Raw genomic sequence first — 10,222 nt, forward strand, 5'->3', positions numbered from 1 at the left:
CCAAACCAAAAACAAATCCCAACTACCATACACATCACAAGTGGCCTCCCAGCCTTTTCTTGAAGAGTGCTTACAAAGAGGGATCTCTTGAGCCTCCCCCCTCCCCCACCACCCCCGCCATTCTTCTTTGGTTGTTGTTCAATCATTCAGTCATGCTTAACTCTTCATGAGCCCACAGACCATACTTTTCATGGAGTTTTCTTGGCAAAGATATGGGACTGCTTTGCCATTTCCTTTTCCAGTGGATTAAGGTGAACAGAAGTTAAGTGACTTGCCCAGGGTCTCACAGCTAGTAAGTGCCTGAGGCCAAATTTGAACTGGGGTCTTCCTAACTCCAGGCCAAGTGCTCTATCCACTGAGGCACCTAACTGCATTCTTCTTTTACATAGGTCTAAATGTTGAAAGATTTTATCCTCAATCAGGCCTAACTTTACCTCTTTTCAACTTCCATGCATTGGTTTGAATTCTGCAATGTAAAGCCAAGCAGATACATCTATTCTCATCCCTGAGCCAGTCTTTCAAGGGAAAACAGTTATCAAGTACACTTCCCCTGCCAACCCTTCCCTAATCTTCTGTTCTCTGAGCTAAACATGCTCTCCTCCTTCAATAGATCCTTACATAGCAGACTCAGATTAAAGGTTTTAAATAGTAATAATCTACAGACTCTTTTGCGTAAAGAGCAATTTAAAAGCCTTTCTAATTACAGGACACTTAACTGGCGTCTGAAAGAAGAAGGCATTTTCCAACCATACTGTTATTTGACCCAGAAGAGCTTTTTCTTTTTCTTTTTTTTAAATTTATTTATATTTAGTTTTCAACATTCACTTCCATATAGGTTAGGTACGCAAGACACTACAGTCAATAACTATACTAATCTAATATTCTTTAAGTCCAAAGACTTCAGCTTCTGGGATAAAAAATCACTATTTAGCAAAAACTACTGGGAAAACTAGAAAAATACGTGGCAGAAACTAGACGTAGACCAACATCTTACACCCTATACCAAAGTAAAGTCAAAATGAATACATGATTTAAAAAATTTAAAAACTGATACTATAAGCAAACTAGAAGAGCAAGGAATAGTTTATCTTTCAGATCTATGGAGAAGGGAAGTATTTATGACCAAACAAGAGATAGAGAACATTATGAAATACAAAATGAACAATTTTGGTTACATTAAATTGAAAAGTTTTTGCACGAATCTTTAAGCCAATGCATCCAAGATTAAGAGGGAAGCGGAAAACTGGGAAAGAATTTTTACAACCAGTGTCTCTTATGAAGACCTCATTTCTAAAATATATAGAGAATTAAGTCAAATTTATAAGGATGCAAGTCATTCCCCGGAAGAGCTTTTTCACACCCCATAGAATCTTTTTAATGTTGCATACGATGAAATGGCCCAAGCCCACTAACAAAGGTTTTGTATTGGGGGCCTTCACTGACATATCAGGCCTGCCTCTGCCTTTTATTAAAGAGAAATGGTGTCTGAAAACAATTCAGGAGCCTCATTATCTTGCATCTGTTTGCCAAGCTTCAACTTTGCCCCATTCGATTAATTTTATGTCCCTTAAAAGCTGTCCCTTTGACCTAACTCCTACCATATATGGCTAGTTATCTGACATACTGTTAAAGTTATGATGCTTTTAAAAAGGATTTTAACCTTACCCTAATATTATTCACATATCCTTTTCCCTAATTCCACTCTGTACTTGTGATTTTAAAAGAAAAAAATGACAAATATAAAATAAATTATTAAAAGCAAAATAAATAGTTCTCTCGTTAACTGGGTTCTTAGTCTTCTAGACACAGTATTGAAAGAAGAAGTTACTAAAAACAAAACAAAACAAAAATATCTCATCACCTACTCCTATACTTAGTAATTTATTATATCTACTAGGTTGTAATCTTCCTGAGGACAATTATGATGTGTTATTCCATCTTTTTATTTCCCTCAATGCCTAGCCTAAATTTCAGCAAGTAGCAGGTGCTGTAGAATTTCCAAATTGAAATTTTCTTTGCCATCCACCCCATATAGAAACTGAATTGATACCTGCCATAATACTTATGGATAATTTGAATTAACATTTCCAAAAGTTATTTCTAGACCCAAAGTCATAAATCTGAATAGACAAGAATGTTGATGTCAATAATGTATTCTAGACACATCGACTGGCGTAGATACCTGGGTAGTTGTCACTGAATAGATGCACCTTGAAGTGACTGGAAGACTGCAGAAGTATTCAACCCTTGGTCAGAAAAGCATTCCAATATGCAGACTAGCCTTGCACTTGGGAAATATTGAAATGAATGGATGGCAGGGTATAAAACCTGAAAAGTAAACTAAGATGACAATGATACTTATCAAGCACCACTCCTTGTCTATGGCAAGGCAGTAAGTAGCCTATAATAACAGGGTTTTGGACTCATAGGTAAAAACAATCTGGGTTCAAATCCTGCCTCTGATACTTAGTAGCTGTGTGAACTTGGGCAAACCACTTAACTTCTCTATGCCTCAGTTTCCTCCTTTGAAAATTGAGAGTGTTGTACCTGATGACCTTTAAGATCACTTGGAGCTCTAAGTCTATGATCCAATCATCCTAAGATCAATAGCAGGGGTAGTCTGTTACTGGTGAGCTAATCTAGTTTGCTTGTCTCCATTCACAGAAAGTTATTGAGAGATGTTACTGTACCCCACTCAAAGGACAATGAAAACCAAATACTTCTATTGTCTGCTTATGTGATCCAGTCTGTGTCCTTTATAACCACCATTTGTGTTTGAGTCCAGGGAGCAGTGAGTGACTTAACTATGTGTATATAGAAATCTGAGATTGATAAAGTATACAAGATTGTGTCCATTGATAGAAGGATGATATACAGATCCTCAGGCTTATCACTAGATGAGTACAGTATCTGTTTATAAGACTTGGTCCCAGGTTGGTCTAATACAGTTTTGACCGATGGAATAGTTTTAAAATGCCCCATATTTCTATGCTATCAATATTGTGGCATAGTGTATATACTAGTGTTGAGCCTGAAATCAAAAGACCTATCTTCCTGAGTTCAAATCTGGTCTCAGACACTAGCTGTCTGACCCTGGGCAAGTCATTTAACCTTGTTTGCCTCAGTTTCTTCACGTACAAAGTGAGCTGTAGAAGCAACTGTAAATCCACTCCAGTATCTTTGCCAAGAAAACCCCAAATGAAGTCACGAAGAGTCGGACACAACTGAACAATATCATTTTAGTGATAGTGTATTTCCACAGGCTCTCCCTCTGATCTTCCCCCCACTCTCATTTATCTACCCTATCTCAAGTTTTTTTTAATTTACTTAAATTGGATATTTCTCATCCTTTTCCCTTATTTATTTCTCTCTTTTTTGACCCTCTTCTTTCCCTACTCTATCCTAGTAACACTTTTGTGGCATCTTCTTTCAATGATTTTTTCTGTTACTCATTTCTCTTGTTTGTTGCATACTCTATTCAGGAACCATATCCTTCCTCTGTCCATTTTTCTTTATTCTTCCTGTGTCTCTTAGGAAAATAGAGGTTGTAGATCTCCAGACTTGAGCTCCTTCTTATATATCATTATGTTTATAGACATCATGCCTTTTTTTCTTGTTTTCTATTGGGCCTCACTTTTAGAAATAACAATTCATAAATGGTCAAAGGAAATGAATAAATATTTCTCAAAAAGAAGAGTTGAAGGGCAGCTAGGTGGTGCAGTGGATAGAGCACTGGCCCTGAAGTCAGGAGGACCTGAGTTCAAATCCGACCTCAGACCAAACACTTGACACGTACTAGCTGTGTGACCTTGGGCAAGTCACTTAACCCCGATTACCTCACAAAAAAATAAAAAAAAAACAAGAGTTGAAAACTATTAACAATATGAAAGAATGTTTCACACCACTAATAAAATAAATTCAGATAAAAACAACTCTGAGGTTTCATTTCATACTCAGCAAATTGGCAAAGATAATAAAAGATGGGAAGAATAAATGTTGGAGTGATTATGAAAAGACAGCCACACTAATGCACTGTTATTGAAACTCTGATTTACTCTAACTCTTTTGGAAAGCAATTCGAAATTATTCAAAGAAAGTTACTAAAATAACCATGTCTTTTGATCTACAATTAGCCATATATGCCAAGAAGATTACTAGTGAAAAATAAAGGCTCCATATAAACCAAAATATTCATAAAAGCATTCTTATAGTAACAAAGAACTAGAAACAAAGTACATACTCATCAATTAGGGAGAGACTAAAAAAGTTGTGATGCAGGAATGTATTGAAATATCACACAATGCTTTAAGACATACTATGATGAATAGAGAGAAATATGAAGACATTTATGTGAAGTCATACAAAATGAAGAAAACAATATATACAATAAGTACAATAATGCAAATTGAAAGAAAAACAACATGATAAAATAAATTGAGAGAAGCAAAAACATAATGCTCAAATTTGGCCACCAAAAAGAAATATAAGAAGGTACTTTGCTCTCTTCTTTGAAGAGGTGGGGCACTATTGATACAACAATGTCATTCTTTCTAATGTATCTGTTAGTTTTGCTAAATTTTCCTTTCCTCTCTCTTTTTTTAAAATTTTGTTTTATAAAGGATAACTATCTGGAAAGGGGAAGAAGGAAAGATACAATGAGAAATGTAGAGATTATGTAAAAACAGAAGATAATAATATAATTTTATTTAAAAAAAAAAATCAGTTCATATAGAAAAAATGCCAAATGGAAGCAGTGCCATGTGATTGAAGTCAGTGAGTGCCTTGAAACATGCAGCCCTTCATCCTAACTTTGTCATGATAATTTTAGGGCCAGGTTACCTATTTCTGATTTTATGTCCTTCCCCCTCTATGTCCCACCTCCATTATGGTTACCAGTTGTACATGGAAACTCATATGGGTCATATATGTCTTCTGCTTGGGTGGAAGTGGAGGTAAGGAAAGAATGAAGTCCTGGAAGGTATGCTATCTCAGAGAAGGTAGTCTACTATTCCTTCAAATGAAACCCCATTATAAAGTTCCTGTCTCTTACTACAGGCATGCAACTCCTTCCCTGTCATCATATACAGGGTCTTTAATGAAGCTTTTTTCCCCCTTCCTTTTCTATTCTACCTATCTCATTCTCTACTCTCCTACTTTCATCCTATCCTTTTATAGGCAACACTGTTGTTGAGAAATGAAAACTTGCCATCCCTTTTTTGTTCACCTATGCCTGGGTGGGGTGGAGTTCTTTATTCCTTCTTCCCTGTTGCACCCATAATTTGTGCATTTTCTCATGATATTATTCCTTCTACAAAAGTATTGATTCACTTATAGGGAATCAAGAGATTTAGAACATGGAATATTGTTCATTCAGCTCCTGTTTCACCTGTCCTGATTCTTTGATGTCTTCTCAAATCCTTAACCCAGGGGTGGGGAACTTGCAGCCTTGAGGCCACATGTGGCCTTCTAGGTTCTTGGGTGTGGCCTTTTGACTGAGTCCAAATTTTATAGAACAAATTTTTTATTTAGAAGATCTGTTCTGTGAAGTTTGGCATAGTGAAAGGACCTCACTTGAAGACTTACAGGGCCACTTGTGGCCTTGACGCCACAGGTTCCCCACCCCTGCTAACCTCTTACGTCCTTTTTGGAATTTCCTTTACCCCTCCATTCAAAATATTTTCTTTTTCTTAATGATAATAAAGACTAGAAAATTGATTTTATTACTTAATCTTTTCTTGAGAGTGTATTTATTTAACTGTTAGTTTCTTATGGTATGTTCATAAGTATAATATACTATTCATTTTTTCCCCTTAAGATTGTATCAAATGTATTTGTAACTCATAAGACCTTTGTCAGTATTAGGGTAGTTGGAGGGAAAAAATTATAGGTATGTATATGTATATATAGATAGATAAATAGTGGGCACAGGGTGAGTTGAAGATGAAGGGGTGATATCTGGAGAATAAAATTAAGGGGTGAGAGAGGATTATATTGGGAAAAAGAGAAAGGGAGAGGTAGAATGGGGTAAATTATCTCACATAAAACAGGCAAGAAAAGGTTTCACAGTGGAGGGGAAATGGGGGACGGTGAGAGGGAATTAGTGAATCTTATTCTCTTCAGGTTTGGATTAAGGAGGGAATAACACACACACTCAATTGGGTGTGGAAATCTATCTTACCCTACAGGAAAATGGGGTGGGGGAAGGTGACAAGACAGCAGAGGGATGATAGAGGGGAGGGCAGATTGGGAGAGGGGGCAATCAGAAGCAAACACTTCTAAGGAGGGACAGGGTCAAAAGAGAGAAGAGAATAAATGTGGGGTGGGATAAGATTAAGGGAAATATACTTAGTTTTTCACAACATGAAAAAAAAAGTCAGTCTCTACAAGACATGACTGATTGATGAAATCTTCATTCTTTTACACTTGTGGCATATCACTGAATAATTTAGGATTTTTAAAGTCTATCAATGTTGTTTTTCTCTAAAATGTTATTATTGTATAAATCATTCTCTTGATTCTGCTAATTTTGAATCAATTTTCTGAATCAATTCACGGAAATTGTCCCAATCTCATCTAAAACTATCCATTCCATCATTTTTATGGTACAATTATGTTTTGTTACATTCATTTATCATAGTATGTTCTGCCATTTTCCAATAAGACACCTCCTTAGTTCCCTGTTTTGTTTTGTTTTGTTTTGCTACTATGAATAAAGCTCCTATAAATATTTTTGTACATTAAGATTCTTCTTTTCTTTCTTTTTTTTTTTGTTGTTGTTTTTTGGGGGTATAGGCCCAGTGATGGTAGAGATGTGTCAAAGTGTACAGATATTTTTGTAATTTAGGGGACATACTTTGAAATTGTTTGCCAAAATGGATAGACCATTTCATAACTCTACCCACAGTACACTATTGTGCCTATTACTCCACAGCCTCTGCAACATTTGTAATTTTCCTCTTTTGTCACCTTTGCCAACCTGATGAGCATGATATAGGGCCTCAAAGTTTCTTTACTGTGCATTTCCTTAATTATTAGTGATTTTGAGCATTTTTATATGGTTGTCAATAGCTTGGATTTCTTCTCTGAAAATTACCTGTGTATATCCTTTGACCACTTTTTTTTTCTTTGAGGGAATGATTCTTCATCTTGTATATTGAAATAATTTCCACATACATAAGCATGCATATGCATATGTATATTTCTCTGACAAAAGTCTTTTCTATATATGTACTTTAACATATAATATCCTATATATTTTTCATATATATGCAATATCCTATGTGTTTTTCATATATAGGATATAAGACCTTTTTATCAGAGAGACTTGCTGTATAAATTTTCCCGGGTTATGTATCCCTTCTAATTCCAACTATGTTAGATTTGTTTTTGAAAGAAAAAAAAAAGAACTAATTCAATATGATTAAATTGCCCCATTTTATCATTAAATTCATTCCTAATATTTTCTTTCAAAGTTTGATTTCTCTTTTGAACTATTTTGAATTTCTTTGCTATGGTTCCATGGATGCTGGAGATACAGGATTCTCTTTGTAATCAGGGGATTTTTGTTCATTTTCCTTCATAATATAATAGGTGATCATTATGCTTTTTGCATTTTGCTCTTTACTTTCTACTCTATCTTTATAAACTTCTTTGTTTATCTGCTTGAGAGCTAAGTTTTTATTCTGCCTTTTTTTCTTTTGACTTTTAATCTTTCAGCTTTTCTCATATTCCCTGTCACACTTGTTTCTGGTTTCCCTCTCTATTCTTCAAATGCCTTCAACTGTTTAAAGGACAAGAGAGACTATTTTTTTCTTCTACCCCTAAAAATCAAAGTTGTAGAGAGACAGATTTTAGCATGAGATAAAGAAAAAAATGTTCTAAACAATTGAAGCTGTTTAAAAATGGAACAAGCTGCCTTGGAAATAGTGAGTTCCCCAGTCATTCTGGATCTTCAAGAGGAAGCTGGATGAATACTTGTTGGGGATGTTGTGGAAGAGATCATTATTCAGGTATAGGTTGAACTAGATAATATTTAATATCTCTTTCAAAGTGGAGTTTTTATGATTCTGTGACTGTCCTACTAAATTGGGGCATACTTTCCCAAAGTTACTGGTTTTAAAAGAGAAGCAACTTTAGTCCAATCTCATTTTACAAAAAAAAAAGAAACTGAGATTCAGGGAAGTTTAGTGGTTTTCCCAAAGTGGAAAATCTTTACACACACACACACACACACACACACACACACACACACACACACACACACACACACACAGAGCTTCTTTTCTCATTCACTAAACAGCTTAAAGGTATCTGCCAAGAATGGCTAAGTTACTGCCTTATCCAGTCAGGTACAAACTTGGCAAGATCAGAGTCTAAAGCAAGGGCAATAGGAAAGAATGAATAATTAGCAAAGTTGCAAACTTGAAGAAAAAAACTGAATCCTTTACATGTTCAGCAATGTCTATTATTGAAGTAGGCCTATATCTTTTTACTATGAGTCTGAATCTTTATTAAGTTAATAGTTATTTTGACAGATACACAATTAAATGAAAATACACTATTACAAACAATAAGTTTATTATTAATGATATATTCCCTCTCCTCTACCCCAACAAAGCATTAAGGCCAAGATTTTTTTTTCTTTTCAAATGCTGCTACTTTATATTGAGTCTGTATTTGTTTTTTTAATATTCTTCAGCATGTATGCCAGTTTTCAAATGGAAGAAATGAATGTTATGCCTTGGTCCAAACACTGTATATATGTGATTAAAATACTTATCAGAATCAAAGAAAATAGTATGTAATTAAAAACCTCAAAAGTTATTAAAAGACCCTGAATTGTATTTAATTGGGGAAAAAATTTCAAGCAGTTTTCCAGAAAGGAACTGAGAAAAGATGGCTTGGAAGGATTTTTTTAACCAGTTAAACTAGTTTCTTTGTTTGTTTATTTTGTTAAAATGCAAAGCCATTTTACTCTTAATGTAAACTGTTATTTTCTCAGGAAAAATTTAATTAAAACAATTAATTTTTTTTCTTACAAAATGTAAATTTGTGCTAAAAACAAGAACAAATGTTCTCTGTTTCTAGGTTTTCCAGAGGGAACTGAATTCCAACTAAATGGGGGAAAAAAAGCAACCCATGCATACTGCACTTCCTGCTGTAGATGAGCCTTAAGAAATCTGAAACTAAAGAGTATTTTTGTTCCATTCAATCATTTGAGAAGTTACATCTTATGAAGGTTAGCCTTGACTCAAATCTCCTTTTCTTTAGAGTAAATCTTTGTGTCATCTTAAATTATGACACACGTTATAACCTCCCTATGATTTTAAATTCATGGATAGTTGGCAAAATACTTTTGGCTTAAATATCTACTGCCCCTAAATACCCACAAAAAAAGAAACAACTTAGCTTTACAGAAATATTAGTTCATATGCAACAAATATCATGATTATTAGGCATTCAATTCCCTGGTAGCTTCACATATCTAATTTGAACTCGTGACTTTAAAATATTGGTGTGACTTTTTTCTCCCATTGCCATGCTACCCAAGAATGATACATCTTTTCAGCAAAGAAGACAATCAGCACTACATAAAATATACAACAAAATCTGCTAATGAATTTTTCAAGATGCTTGTAATTTCCACAGATTCAATATATTTCAAAAAATTTAAACAATATTATATAGCAGGGATCACTAATCATCACTCTAGGCTACTTTGAAACAAGTTCACCAGATAGTATTACACATCTTCCTACTCACACTTTTTCTCACAAGAACCTCACCATTTGTAATTACAGTCACCTCTGGGCAAGATTGGGGCCCAAAGGTTTCTCTCCAGGTCCTCTTTTTTTATATCTAGAGACTGGCATCTTAAAACTTTGTCATTCAGATATGCAAGATCTATATGGACTCTGCCTCACAATTCCCCAAATAATATTATCATCGTATGAAAGGCACAATCTCTCAGGCAAGGTACAATGGATAGAGAATACCTCTTCCTCATCCTCTTATCCACTATCCCCAATATTTCACAACTAATCACATTTATTCACAGTGTGGAATCAGTCTCAGGATACATACCTGTATGCACTTCCTTCTTCAAACCCATTTTCTAGTATTCTACTACTGCTCTCTGTGTATACTCAATACCTGTTCCCTACCCTTTCTGTAGGCATCTAGGTAGTGAGTGAATAGAGCACCGGGCCTGGAGTCAGGAAAA

This window comes from Vombatus ursinus, unplaced genomic scaffold (genome assembly GCF_900497805.2).
Source record: "Vombatus ursinus unplaced genomic scaffold, bare-nosed wombat genome assembly UNPS02014791.1, whole genome shotgun sequence".
NCBI classification, from domain to species: domain Eukaryota; kingdom Metazoa; phylum Chordata; class Mammalia; order Diprotodontia; family Vombatidae; genus Vombatus; species Vombatus ursinus.